Consider the following 15,715-nt stretch of genomic DNA (forward strand, 5'->3'; position numbering starts at 1 on the left):
TGGGGTGTACGTGGCTGCCGCTGCTGTCATGACTTTACTACTGTACAGTTAAATGCTTTGCGGCGCTGTAAAGCATTCAACTGCAGTAAAGCCATGACGTCAGGCTGCAGCAGTGGTTCTGTGAACCGGACGAGATCATGGAGGGGTCTATGAACCTGCGGACTGGTAAGGTAAGGGCACTGCAGGAATGGAGGACAGGTGAGAATATTTTTTGTGTGTGTAAACAACAGCATAATAGGGGACTGGACTGAGGAGATTACTAAAGGATGAGGCATGTTGATACACGGCACAAGGATTGGGCATGTTTCTACACGACACAAGGATGGGGCACATTGCTACACAGCACAAGGATGGGGCACATTGCTACACAGCACAAGGATGGGGCACATTGCTACACAGCACAAGGATGGGGCACATTGCTACACGGCACAAGGATGGAGCACATTGCTATACAGTACAAGGATGGGGCACATTGCTACACGGCACAAGGATGGGCCATGTTGCTACATGGCACAAGGATGGGGCACATTGCTACACGGCACAAAGATGGGGCACGTTGCTACACGGCACAAGGATGGGGCACGTTGCTACACGGCACAAAGATGGGGCACATTGCTACACAGCACAAGGATGGGGCACATTGCTACACGGCACAAAGATGGGGCACATTGCTACACAGCACAAAGATGGGGCACATTGCTACACAGCACAAGGATGGGGCACATTGCTACATGGCACAAGGATGGAGCACATTGCTATACAGCACAAGGATGGGGCACATTGCTACACGGCACAAGGATGGGCCATGTTGCTACATGGCACAAGGATGGGGCACATTGCTACACAGCACAAGGATGGGGCACATTGCTACACGGCACAAAGATTGGGCACGTTGCTACACAGCACAAGGATGGGGCACGTTGCTACACGGCACAAGGACGGGCCATGTTGCTACATGGCACAAGGATGGGGCACATTCCTACACGGCACAAATATGGGGCACGTTGCTACACGGCACAAGGATGGGCCATGTTGCTACATGGCACAAGGATGGGGCACATTGCTACATGGCACAAGGATGGAGCACATTGCTATACAGCACAAGGATGGGGCACATTGCTACACGGCACAAGGATGGGCCATGTTGCTACATGGCACAAGGATGGGGCACATTGCTACACAGCACAAGGATGGGGCACATTGCTACACGGCACAAAGATTGGGCACGTTGCTACACAGCACAAGGATGGGGCACGTTGCTACACGGCACAAGGACGGGCCATGTTGCTACATGGCACAAGGATGGGGCACATTCCTACACGGCACAAATATGGGGCACGTTGCTACACGGCACAAGGATGGGCCATGTTGCTACATGGCACAAGGATGGGGCACGTTGCTACATGGCACAAGGATGGGGCACATTGCTACACGGCACAAGGATGGAGCATGTTGTACATGGCACAAGGATGGGGCACATTGCTACACGGCACAAGGATGGAGCATGTTGTACATGGCACAAGGATGGGGCACATTGCTACATGGCACAAGGATGAGGCACGTTGCTACACAGCTAAGTTTTCACAGTTTTTTGTGGTTAAGTTAGGGGCATCGGCTTATACTCGAGTATGTACAGTAATTAAAAATGAATTTGTTTGTGGGAAACCCTTTTAAATAAAAATGTCTGCTTTGTTATATCTGGGAAATATAGCCTCACACATAAAGATGCTAACATTTTAGGAAAAATGGCTGAACATATTTTTCCCCAGAAGAATAAATCACTGCCAGACAATTTCTGCTTGTTTAACAAATAACTGTTCTGAGAAATGAAAGGAGTTCTTTTCCGACGTCTGGCAAGGAGAAAGGTGTCAACATTGCAGGGAGCAAGAAGCTGAACTTCACGGCTGGGGCTGACAGCGCACGTCTTAATGTAAGTCTTGTAGAACGTCTCGGAATTTTGCAGAATATGTAAGTATCGCATCACCTGTGTTATATAGGAGCTGCTCTGCTATAAAGCCTTAGACCATTTACATGCAAAAAAATCCAAAACTGCAGAATAAAACTGTCAGGACGGAAGGAAATAATAAGAACATTATTTTATTGTGAAGGAAGAATATTGAGAAATGTAAGAAAGACCCTATTTTCCTTTAGTTGCCCGACCATTCCAAGCCAAAACCATTCGGCAGAGTTAACAGTGTTTTTCAACTTCACAAAAATCCCTATCCCCCTGCTGGAGTTGGTTATAAAACTACTAATCGTGCATTACTCCACTACCCCGGTATTGGCATATGGTCTTCGGCGCTTCTCCTAGGGTCTGTCATTGTCTGCACCACTCATGTCATGCAAACAGCACTGCAGCCAATCAGTGGATTCAGCAGCTTGCGCTGTCTGCTCGGGCACAGCAGCTAAGCTCAGTTAGTGTCTGCAGCGCTGTTGTTGTAACTCTAGTACTGCAATTACAGTGGTGGAGCTGCATGAGAAAAAAGGCCTTTTTAATGTTTTTTTATAATTAAAAAGTCAATAAACAATTAAAGACAAATATATAATTTATGTCTGATCCCCTCTCGGGTGGTGAACTGAGAGGTTACTCATTCTGCTGCCAGCAATAGACAGGGCAACACAGCGGCAAAAGTTGGCAATGGGCGAAAAGTATTTGATGAAACCAAAATCCAAAAATGATTTTTAGCCACATGTACATTCATTTAGAAAAAATTAAAAACTGCCCCAAAGGTGTTCACTTAATTTCCTTTAAGGGTAGATTCTCAGATGGAAAATTTTGGCAAGATAATTCTCCAGCAAAAGTCATGAGTTACTGTATATACTGTATATTAAAGGACTGAATGTGACCACAGTAGACAGTGGTAGCGTGAATATACTGCCCAATTACTGAAACCAATGATTGACTGCAGCGGTCCCATTTGATCAATTTCTTGCTGTTTTCAAAATGTTTCAAAATTTCTCATTATTATTATTTATTATTATAGTGCCATTAATTCCATTGCGCTTTACAAGTGAAAAAGGGCAGACATGAAAACTAGTACAACAATCATTAACAGTACAAAACAGACTGGTACAGGAGAGAGGACCCTGCCTGCAAGGGCTCACAGTCTACAGGGAATGGGTGATGGTACAATAGGTGAGGACAGAGCTGGTTGCGCAATGGTGTACTGGACTGAGGGTTATTGTAGGTTGTAGGCTTGTTGGAAGAGGTGGGTCTTCAGGTTCCTCTTGAAGCTTTTCACGGTAGGAGAAAGTCTAATTTGCTGGGATAGAGCGTTTCAGAGTATAAGGGACGCATGGGAGAAAGCTTGTACGCGATTGTGGGAAGAGGAGATAAGAGAGGAGTGGAGAAGTAGATCTAGTGAGGATCTGAGGTTGCGTGCAGGTAGGTACCGGGAGATAAGGTCACAGATGTAAGGAGGAGACAGGTTGTGAATGGCTTTGTAGGTCATGGGTAATGTTTTGAACTAAAGTCTTTGGGCAATGGGAAGCCAGTGAAGGGATTGGCAGAGTGGTGAGGCTGGAGAATCACTTTGGGCAAGGGCTCGAGCCAAAGATTGCAGTATTAAAATTCTAGATTGCAAAACATTGGAAGCGAATGTGCCATAACTGTAACGTGCAAGTCAACAAAAATCCAGCAGGTGACTTGAGTGTTAAGGCCACTTTACAAGCTGCGATATCGGTACCGATATCGCTAGCGTGGGTACCCGGCCCCATCTGTTGTGCAACACGGGCAAATAGCTGCCCGTGGCGCACAACATCGCCCAGACCCGTCACACGTACTTACCTGCCTGGCGACGTCGCTGTGACCGGCGAACCGCCTCCTTTCTAAGGTGGCGGTTCGTTCAGCGTCACAGCGACGTCACAGCAGCATCACTCAACTGCCGCCCAATAGAAGCGGAGGGGCGGAGATGAGCAGGACGTAACATCCCGCCCACCTCCTTCCTTCCTCATAGCGGCCCGGAGGCAGGTAAGGTGAGCTTCCTCGTTCCTGCGGCGTCACATGGAGCGATGTGTGCTGCCGCAGGAACGAGGAACAACTTCGTTACTGCTGCAGTAACGATAATTGAGAATGGACCCCCATGTCACCGATGAGCGATTTTGCATGTTTTTGCGATGATGCAAAATTGCTCATCGGTGTCACACACAACAACATCGCTAATGCGGCCGGATGAGCGTCACAAATTCCGTGACCCCAACGACTCCGCATTAGCGATGTCGTAGCGTGTAAAGCCCCCTTTACTCTTTCCCAACTTCTTGGTCTCATATTATTATGATCTTTGACCAATTGATTAGATGTAAAGCCATTATTGCCAAGTAACTCAAGTGTAAATATGAACTGTAGAAAGGTGTAAATTCAGATCTAGCCCTACTGAAAGTTACAGGCAGAAAGAAATTATCATGTCACTCTATTAGTGAGTGGAGGGAGGTGGAAAACTTGATGGTCCCTATGAGAATAACAGCGTTCCAGCTACTATAAAAATATTGTAATGACCTATGCACAAATCGCTCCTTTTTGTAGGTCTCAAGGGACCCTTGACCTTCACCCTCCCTTTAACCCCTAAACAAAGATTTGAACTGACACAAGGCCCCATGGGCTCTGTCCAAGGAGTAGTTCCTGGCCGGCAAAGTGAGCTAGCATAGCATAGTGGTGATGCTGGTCAGTGCCAGGAGGTCAAGATTAGGGACAGAATCGTAAGACAGTCTGGTAGTCAGAATAATAAGCCAAGGTCAGGAACTAAAAAACAGAAAGTACAAGAGGAAGAAGTGTACCGCCCCTGCAGCAGTCGGACTGCTTGGATCCGGGGGATGCGGTGGCTCGAGCGTCTCCGGACCCGGGGGCTCATGGCCACTCGAAAATAAAAGGGGGAATCTATTTACAGGGGATTAGTGTTCGTGATGCCACCCGTGGTTCGTGGTAAGGAGAGTACCGCCGCTGCCGATGGGTGTAACCGGGGGAGATGAAGTGGGGCAGCCAGATGACGTTCCCTCCATGGGTAGGGTAGGCCCCGGGACTCTGGATGGTGATGGCACAGGGAAGCATGGTGCAAACCATGCAGCAGGCAGGACGCAGGGGGGAAACAGCGTACTCACTCAGGCCGTGTGGATGTTGGTGCGACCAGTAGACTCTGACACATAAGTAAACCAAGTCTCTGGGTTCCGCTGCCTCTCTGGGGAGCTCGTCTGGGAATCCGTTCCCGTTGGTATTGTTGATGGTCCTGCCCTGCCTCCATGCACTGTGTTTAAACATTTCTGAGTGACCCCTCGGCCTGAAGCTGTCAGGGTCCCGCACCCTATACTTAAATAGAGGAGCTGTGCTCTCGATGGCTGACACTTGGGATTTCAGTGGGCCGCATGGGTTGGAAAGCCCTATCCCCCTCGTTGTGTTGGTGCCTTCGATCTCTGAGCTCTTGGGGAAAGTTCATAAAGAGACTATCCTCCACAGGTTAATTATCAGGTGGGTGAAGCTACTCCCTGATCTAGGGTCCAGTAACCCGCCGTGCTCGGTACCGGTCAGGTTACTAGATATTCCGGTGCCGACCATTCTCCAAAACTAAGTCTGGCTCCTCTCCAATACCCTGAGACCGGGTCTCTGGCTCCCCCGGTCCCAGACCACCGTCTGCGACCTAGGCAAAGTCTCCCAGGGAGTTACAACTCCCCTAGCTCCTCATTCTGACTAAGGTGACTAGGATTTGAATGCTGATGACAGCAATACCAATTATTAGGATCCCAGAACCATGGAGGGTGGGTTCTGCACCATAAGAAAAAGGAGTGAAGTTCCCTGTGACATCCTGACTAGTCCAGTGGCGTCACAGAAGCCAAGCTAAGCAATAGACCAGGGTAAGTAAAACAAATAACTGGCAGCTTTTTTGCATGCTGCTGGGGGTTTAAATGAGATGTGGTTGTGCCGCCCCCACGTCAGCAGCCAGGCTGCTCGAATTCGGATCTGGGGTGGCTTGAGGGATCTCCGGACCCGTTGGGGTTGCGCGGCCACTCGGAATAAAGGGGGATGTATTTACAGGGGATGATGTGGAAAGTTCATGACGCCACCCGTGGTGTGTGGTAAGGTGGAGTACCACCGCTGCAGTTGGGAGTACCCGGTGGCGATGGTGTGGGCAGCTAGGCGTTTAACCCCTCCACGGGTAGGGGGAATGCTCCAGAACTCGGTGATGGCGACGGGGAGGTGCCGTAGGGACGGTAAGGGCACTTGTGTACTCACTCAGTCCAATAATGCTGACATCGACAACTGTTGTAAACCAATGTTCTTGATACCGCTGCTGCTGGGAGGGAGCACGCCTGGATCCCGTGCCCATTGGTGTTGCCTGTTAGTCTATGACCTTTGCCTTGGCACCTTGTCTTTTAGTTGGTCCCTTTAGTGTGGAACTAATAGGGTCCTGCTCACCAATATGGCTAACTGGGTGAGCTTGCTTTCAGGGTTCACACTTGGGATTTTCTGGACCGTATAGTGGGAAAAGTCCTATCTCCCTCGTTGCGCTAGTACCCCAATTTTGGAGTGGGTGGAGAATGGATCTTGAAGGCTCTGTCCTTGTTGGGTAAATTGCCAGGATGCCTGAAGCTACTTCCGGGCCCAGGATCCACGTATCCCATTGTGCCCTGGCCCGTGCCCGGTGATGGCACAAGGCCGCCGGCTGTCCTCCTCGGCAGTCCATGCCCTTTGTCATGATCCCCTGCGACCAGGTCCTACCAGGCCCAGACCAACGTCTGCCACCTAGTAGTCTCAAGGAGCCCAGCTCCTGACCTCTCCTCTCGAGAGTCACCACTCAACTGTTTGTCTCCTAACACTCCTGACCTCCCCTTAACCAACCCCCCAAGTGGGCGACCCTATTCCCTCCCGGTTAGCCACTGGTGTATCTGGTGGGTGTGGTGCAGAGTGTTCCTAGGATTTTGATTAGCTTGATCTTGGCAACACCAAAGGTCAGGGACCCGTAACCAAGGAGAAGTTGGATACTGTACAGAAGGGCAGATTACTCAATACCCTGTGACGACCTGATAAGCCAGGGCGTCACATTCCCCCTTGGTTACATGTAGCTCGTCCCCGAACTACAGGACATCAGAGGTTTATTTATTTTTTTTCAAACTGTAGAAAAAAGGTAAGAAAAGATTAACATTTTTATTCACACTTTCATCCCATATCAGGGAGGCTTGTCACTTAAACGTTACTAACATTTTAAGAGTTCAGCTCAACGGTGGGTCGCTACCGGTTTCAGTGGTAGCGGAGACTGAACCTGCTCCATTGCAGCCTCTACACACGACAGTCCAGTCCCAATGTTCCGGATCCCGTTAACCCGCCACCCAAACAACCTGACCCGCTGCATACCTATAGTGAGTCCGTGACCAGGTTAAGGTCCGGGTGTTGTGTTGGACGACTCTGGTGGGCACAGGAGGCACAACTATATACAAAACACAAGTTTGTGTTGGTCACGCCAGTCCCGTGACCGTGGTCCATTTTCACTATATATAAAAACCTAACAGAGTTCATGTACCGGGTGTACACATTTTAGCAATCTTCGCGCAAATCTGGTAACTTTTACTCTTTTCATTAAAACCGGTTGATTAGACACTTATTTGCTAACATTTTCTACATGAAAAATAGCAAACTGTGAAAAACAATAAACGAAAGCACCGATACCTAACAGTTCTATGGCATCGTTAAACCACTGGTATTTTCAACATTTTTCAACACTCTTTAAATTACCGGGTCCCGTAGCCACGCTTCCTTGCAACTATGTACTACTGACGCCGACACAAACTCTTCCTCAGGCATCGCATGCTTGGTCACCTCCAGGGCATACCAGCCCCGCTCTTCGGGGCCTAGCCAAGGATCCAAGCAGAGAACTGATTAAAACTGATAACCAGCCCTCTGCAGTCAATCATAATTCCCTAGCTAGGTGGCACCACAAGTCCAAGCCACACTAATGTCAAACAGGACTGTAATTTCATCCCCCTAGTGCCATCCATGGAGGCAGAAGTCATAGGAGAGGTTCAGATATTTTGATTAAGGAACACAGTGGAAAGTTCTCCTTTAACCCTGCTATAGGGGGGCACTGCTTTATGTGGTCTGCTGAAATAACTCTGTTCATTAGGGGTTTATGATGGCACTGCTACATGTAATCTGCTGGTAATGTTTATGGAGGATGCCCTCTGGTACTATGTATGTATTTATTTGGGGAGCACTTTATAAGGGTAACCCTCTTGTGTTGTGCCATTTTTTATCTGTTGCACTCTGATAATTAGGTTATTGGGGCACTCTGATGTCACTGCTATCAGGGGTAAACTTTTGGTGAAGACCGACCACTCTTCTGGCACTTTTTGTGTTGTGCGCTTTGCTGTTTCTGTTTAGCTTGGGACTCTATTGTTGGCGCTGCTATTAACTAGGCATAATCTGTTTGCAACGTACAGTTGAAACCAGAAGTTTACATACACTATTTAGAAAGACACATCTGCAGATTTTTCCAACTATCTGACATGAAATTAGATTAAACCTCTCCCGTTTTAGGTCAATTAGGAGCCAAAATTATTTCTATTTGTCAAATGCCAGAATAATGAGAGAGACAGAGAATGTTTTAAGGCATTTTTATTACTTTCTGCAGTCAAAAGTTTGCATACACTAAGAGTACTATGCCTTTAAACAATATGGGACAGCCCATATGATGATGTCATGTCTTTGGAGGCTTCTGATAGGTTTAGTGGCAACATCTGTGTTAATTAGAGACACACCTGTGGATGTATTTTAATGCACACCTGAAACACACGGCTTCTTTGTGTAGCATCATGAGAAAGTCAAAAGAAATCATCCAGGATGCCAAGAAGAGAATTGTGGACTTGAACAAGTCTGGTTCATTTTTTAGTACAATTTCCAGATATCTGAAGGTGCCTCGTTCATCTGTACAAACACGTACACAAGTACAAACAAGATGGGAATGTCCAGCCATCATACCTCTCAGGAAGGAGACAGGATCTGTGTACCAGAGATGAACGTGCTTTGGTCAGACATGTGCATATATCAACCCAAGAACAAAAGGAAAAGACCTTGTGAAGATACTGGCGGAAGCTGGTAAGATTATGTCATTAACCACAGTGAAACGAGCACTGTATCAACATGGACTGAAAGGACACTCTGCCAGAAAAAAGCCATTACTCCAAAAGAAATATATATAGCCAGATTATTATTTGCACACAGGAACAAATACCTTAATTTTTGGAGTCATGTCCTGAGGTCTGACGAAACTAAAATTGAACTGTTTGGCCATAATGACCATTGTTACTTTTGGAGGAAAAAGGGAGAAGCTCTGTAGTCTAAGAACACCATCCCAACTGTGAAACACGGTGATGGCAGCGTCATGTTGTGGGGTTGTTTTGCTGCAGGAGAGACTGGTGCACTTCACAAAATAAATGGCATCATGATGAAAGATGATTATGTGTCAATACTGAAGCAACATCTCAAGACATCAGCCAAGAACTTAAAGCTTGGGTAGAAATGGGTCTTCCAAAATGACAATGATCTGAAGCATACTGCCAAACTGGCTACAAAGTGGCTTAAGGATAACAAGTCAATGATTTGGAGTGGCTATCTCAAAGCCCTGATCTCAATCCTATTGAAAATTGATGGGCAAAGCTGAAAAGACCGATGCGAGCGGCAACCTACAAACAAGGCTCAGTTACACCAGTTCTGTCAGGAGGGATGGGACCAAATTCCTACCAACTATTGTGAGAAGCTTTTGGCGAAAATCCAGAACGTTTCATATAAGTCATACAGTGTAAGGGCAATGGTGCCAAATACTAATGAAATAAAGGGAAACTTTTGATTTTGCAGAAAGTAATAAAAATACCTTAAAACATTCTCTCTCTCATTATTCTGGCATTTGGCAAATATAAATAATTTTGGTTCCTAATTGACCTAAAACAGGAAAAAGAGGAGGAAAAACCTGCAGATGTGTCTTTATTGAGTTGGTTTCAACTGTATATGGGGACACTCGTCTGGCACTGCAGTGCACTTTGACAGTTCTGTTTCCGATGGCACTGATAAAGGGGCCACAATGATAATGCTAATGGGGCCACAATGATAATGATAATGGAGCCACCATGACAGTACTATTATTGAAGGCAGTTTGGCTATCATTATAGGGTCAATACTTCAGGGGAACAGTTTACCAAATAAATTGGGATACATTCCCGGCAATTCTCCTTTGTCATTTTGAGCGATTTCAGATGCAAGGAAACAAATCCTTGGTTTTGGATATATTCCCCACATGGTAAGAATTGTACTCAAAGTCTGGAAATCGTAAACACTGCAGTGAACACCCTGCACTTTCATCTTTATTTAGTAAGGCCAGCAGGGAGTTCCCTCCGGTGGTCACCAGCAAATTGTTTTGGTGTCATGCAGCCAAAACTCACAAGCCAGGATTATTACAAAAGCTTGTAACTAAAAGAAAGCATTTAACTTTAACGAAGCATAAAAGAATGACTTTATATAAAGTACAAAGGCTTCTCTTCTGCATGTGCCCACATGAAAAACACTTCTATTTCCAATTGTGCATCACATCATCTTTTTTCCTACCGAGGTGAAGGTTTTAGTGTCTGTAATAATGAAACTACAGCTACAGTATTTAGTCATCAAACCGCAGCTTCGATTTGTGTGAAATCCACATTCAGAAGCGCACGTAGAGGTCCCGGTTCAGAAAAGGCAAATGTTTGCATAGTGCAAAGAAGGTGCAGATCTATAGGGCCAAAACACTATATGGGATAAAGTATTGAGATGCCTACACATTACACCTACAGGAGATTGTATGACCTCCTCTTCTACATCCATAGACAATAATATGGAGTAAGACGTCACTTTGCAACTATAACAATGTCCAGTTTTTGTCAAAAAGTTTTATACAAGATTTTGGAGGTATGTATATGTACCGCCCCGGGGCTCGGCCGGCTGCCAAGCCGCTCGGATCCGTGCTCGTTGGTGGGTGGCTCGAGCACCTCACGGACCCGGGGGTTACGACGCTCTGAAAGGAGTTTGGCGCTACATGTAGGGACTTCGGTGGGGAGGTCCATGGCCAGAGCCGCGGTTGTTTGTAGGGGATTTGAGTGTGTGACGCCACCCACGGATTGTGGTGAATGGATGGACCCCACCGCTGCCGTTGACTAGGCTCCCGGGGACGGTGTTGCGCAGCTTGGTGTTGACCCCTCCGTGGGTAGGGGGAATGATGGTCCCGGGGGCCCGAGGGAGGGTGCTGAGGCGGGGAAATGGATGAGTGCTGGGGTGTCGGTGTGGTGCGGCCTGGAGGCACTGTTGTACTCGCTATTACAAACACGCTGGAGTCTCTGGTAAACCAAACAAGATGGTGAACGGTGCCCGCAGCCGGCTGCAGTCTTCCCCTTAACAGGTTTGTGGTTTCCGCCTTTCTCCTGCACCTTACTTATGTTGAAAACGTCGACTCCTATGCCTGAGCAATGGTAGTCCACTCCCCGGCTTGGTATGTGCCGGGAGAGCCCTCTTTGCCCGCAGACGCTGGCCTCTCGGGTCTCTATGCCTGGGCGGAGGCATTACCCTAATGGTTAAGCTGTTGTCTTCAGTCGGGTCTTAGGTGGGATAGGTCCTAAAGTCCAGTCCACAATCAGTTGATTTAATTCAGCCCGGTTGTTTCTGGGCCTCGTAGTGGGTCTGAGTACCCCTCCTGGTGCTCCGTTTTCCAATCGGTTCCCCGGTTCGGTACCGGCGGGCCACCGCCTGTCCCCGGTCTCCACGGTTCCACCGGCTGTAATCCCAGCTTCTGCAGGCGGCCACCACCGTCTGCCTCCTTGCCAGAGGTGACTGGGCTCCAACCCAGACACCTGTGTAGACTATGGCAGACCTAGGCACAGGTCTGCCCTTGAACTTCACTCCACTCCACTTCACTGTCAAGACTAGACTAGACTAGACTACTGTTTTTCCCGCCTCAGGGTCTGTGAAGTCCTTGGTGGGTGGAGCCAACCACCTGGCTCCGCCCCCCTGGTGTGAACCTCAAACCCATAGGGAGGTGATAAAGGTTTTGTAGTTTGGCTGCTGTCACCTTACTAAGGGGGGGGGGGGGCGTGTGTGTGTATGGGACTACGTGTGACAACCTGGCTAGTCCAGGGTGTCACATATACATGTTTGACCACTTGTCCAAAAGAGCATTATGTGAGGTCTGATGTCAGAGGAGAAGCCGGGCTCATAATCTCCATTATATTCCATTCTAAGGTGTTGGATGTGGACAGTCATGTTCTTGTACACCAATCTCCCCCAACCATGCCTTTATGGTCCACGCTTTGTACATTGGGCACAATCATGGGGAACAGAACAAGACCTTCAACCAACAGTTGTCACAAAGTTGTAAGCTACAATTGACTAAAATGGTTTGTTTTGAAGTTAAGATTTCCCTTCACTATAAATAAGGAGTGGAAGTCGACCCCTGAAAAACAAGTACATAGCATGATCCCTCCTCCACCAATCTATATAGCAGGCACAATGCAGTCAGGCAGGTAACCTGCTCCTGACATTCACCAAACCCAGACGCCAGATAGAGAAGTGTGATCGGTTATCGAACATGTTTCCTACAGAGTCTAGTAGTGGTGGCTTTACACCACTTCAGATAGTGTTAGGCATTGTGCTTGGTGATCTATGGCTGCATGTAGCCATGAATGTTAATACCAGGGAAGGTCTGGACTCTGAAGTTATGCATTGGTGACTTTTCTGCCCTTAGCCCCTCAGAACTAAGCCCCCCGCTGTGTAACATTATGGGGTCTTAACTTTGTGGCTGAGTTGCTGCTGGTCCTTCTTCTACACAGCAATATCACTCACAGATAATGAAGGAAGATTCATGAGGGAAAAAATGTCATGAATGTGTGAGGGTAGCCTGGAGCAGTACCCATGGTTGAAGCTCAATCCTGTCCACCCCTACAAGGTGGCGGATATTGTGTTTGGTGCTCAAGATTAACTTACAGACCAGTCTTTCTCCATTCTGGATACGGAGGAGCAACCTCATGATTTTTTTGGGGCCCCCCAAGCTCCATGTCCTTCTCACCCTGCTCATCTTCCCAAATAAGGTGTTCTGACTTCGTCACACTCTCCTACATTGGCCATGTAGCCATGTTGCTTAGCAGCCGTAATTTCTCCATGCAAGTTAGCACTGTTCCATTGACCTCAAGGCATTAAATGTTGCAGTTCCGCCCTTAACAAGGCGTGGTCTCTTCTGACTATCTCTTTGCTTTGGAGTCTCCACCTGTTCTCTGCTGTCAGGCTTCAATGGTCAGGCTTTCTTACTCCAATGTATCTTGGGAAGGGGGGGCAGGCATGGACTCCCCTCCGAATGGCAAAACCTTTCATGGGCCAGACAGGTTTTTGCACCATTGTGTTACTCCAATGCCCATGAAGGGCGAAACGTCTTTCACCATTCCTCTGCCCATGTGCTTTGACTCTTTAGATTCGAGCCTCCCTCCCCTCTTGCTGTTTCTCTTGAAGCAAGGCTTGATCTTCTGACTGTGAGGGTGGCTCGGGGCGGTAGCCGTGGTTGGATATTGTGTTTGGTGGCGGTGTGGACCTGACTGGGTGTGAGGGTCTGTGTCATGCAGATCATAGCTCTTGAGCGGCTGCATGTCGCCGATGACTTGGGCAACCCACGTCTTTCCCAGTAAAAACAGAAAATGAGGCACAAAGTTCTTTGTTAACATTTGTTTTAGTTTAACACCAAACAAATGTACAAGTGTGACAGCGGGCACATATCTTTAGTACAGCTTCTTCATTGTACATCAACAGATAGATAACCATAAAGTTTCTCAATAACATTCTTTATCCATTGGACTACCTTCGCTTCCATTTTCTTCAGAGGATGTCCAAGGGTTATTTGAACTATGGCATGAGCCGCAGACTCTCCATAATGAGGTTTTTTCATCTCCGGAAGAAACAAGGGCTAGGGGAATGCCATAGTTTCGGCAAAGAGCCTTTAGCTCACAATTGGTGCTGAAGGATCCAGACACAAAGGTGGATCCCTGCCACATTGGATTTGGTGCTTACCTCTGCCAGGAAGGGTCAGAGGCTCGGCTTGCAGTACATCCAGGAGCACAGTCTCTAGATTTGGGGCCATTCATCCGTTTCTAGCCCTCACATATCTTGTCAGTAGTTGCTGTATCTCGGAGAACTTCACACTGCCTCACCATCGTTCTGCTGCTTCAGAGTTTACGTAGTCACCCACTAGCTGCAGCCTGTTAGCATAACTCAGCAGCGTGGGGATGCCAGTTCTCATTACGACTGTTTCTACTCCCTACTCTACCCACAGCCTTTGTGGCTGTGACCGCTCAAAACTCAGGCAGAGGTTGAATTGGCCAGCTGATTGCCAGTGCTATGTAGTCCACCTGTTAACATACATCATGTCCGTGTTCAACAATATAAAATTTCTTTTGTAGTATGTTACCTATGATTAAGGACCCTGTCCGAAACGCATCAGGTGTCATCCCATTTTAACTGCACTATGTTTTAATCCTACCTAATAAAGACGAGAGTTTTCAATTAAGCTTGATGCCGGATTTTGCCTTCTTATATCCCTTATGGTCAGTCAAGCACTGTTGTGATCCAGTGTATAACATATCTGGCCGATTTTTATAACATGAGTTATGGAGCCAGGAATTACTGTATATTAAGGAATAACGTTTGGAACTCCATTCTATGTCTGAACTGGGTGCAAAAAACCTAAAAAACATCACTATGGGGAGATAAGGTATGCACACCAGTGACTATGGAAGGGGAATACATGTAATAGCAGAAACTGCTGTGTGAATACTGACATGAAAAATTCAATAGCTATATGGAAGAATGAAATGTGAAAAATGGAACCTGCATTACTGCCATGAACATATGAATCAAGAGAAATTTAGCTACTGAATTGATCAATGCAATAGAGCCCCAACACTACGCCAAAGTATTTATCTACGTTGGGGTCCCTAGCTTGTGTGTGTCCTCTCATGCAGTTAAAAAACTTACCGTTTATGGGAAGCTGAGACCCAGGCTATATATACGATGTGGATTGGCAATAGGTGTGTATGGGGAGGGTTCACAAACGAAAAACTACTAACATTAAGGAATAACGTTTGGAACTCCATTCTATGTCTGAACTGGGTGCAAAAAACCTAAAAAACATCACTATGGGGAGATAAGGTATGCACACCAGTGACTATGGAAGGGGAATACATGTAATAGCAGAAACTGCTGTGTGAATACTGACATGAAAAATTCAATAGCTATATGGAAGAATGAAATGTGAAAAATGGAACCTGCATTACTGCCATGAATATATGAATAAAGAGAAATTTAGCTACTGAATTGATAGCTATTGAATTTTTCATGTCAGTATTCACACAGCAGTTTCTGCTATTACATGTATTCCCCTTCCATAGTCACTGGTGTGCATACCTTATCTCCCCATAGTGATGTTTTTTAGGTTTTTTGCACCCAGTTCAGACATAGAATGGAGTTCCAAACGTTATTCCTTAATGTTAGTAGTTTTTCGTTTGTGAACCCTCCCCATACACACCTATTGCCAATCCACATCGTATATATAGCCTGGGTCTCAGCTTCCCATACACGGTAAGTTTATTAACTGCATGAGAGGACACACACAAGCTAGGGACCCCAACGTAGAGAAATACTTTGGCGTAGTGTTGGGGCTCTATTGCATTGATCAAT

The 15,715-nt window shown here is 46.9% G+C and overlaps 1 protein-coding gene across 1 annotated transcript in view; it reads left to right on the forward strand.

Moving 5' to 3' along the window:
- Positions 1-1,860: 1,860 nt before the first annotated feature.
- The window catches only part of COLEC10 (collectin subfamily member 10), a 120,090-nt gene continuing 106,235 nt past the window's right edge, over positions 1,861-15,715 (forward strand). The window contains exon 1 of the mRNA XM_075316207.1: positions 1,861-1,930. The gene's annotated coding sequence lies outside the window, so the exon portion shown is untranslated. The remainder of the gene's footprint in view (positions 1,931-15,715) is intronic.

This window comes from Anomaloglossus baeobatrachus, chromosome 6, assembly GCF_048569485.1.
Source record: "Anomaloglossus baeobatrachus isolate aAnoBae1 chromosome 6, aAnoBae1.hap1, whole genome shotgun sequence".
In the NCBI taxonomy this organism is placed as follows: Eukaryota; Metazoa; Chordata; class Amphibia; order Anura; family Aromobatidae; genus Anomaloglossus; species Anomaloglossus baeobatrachus.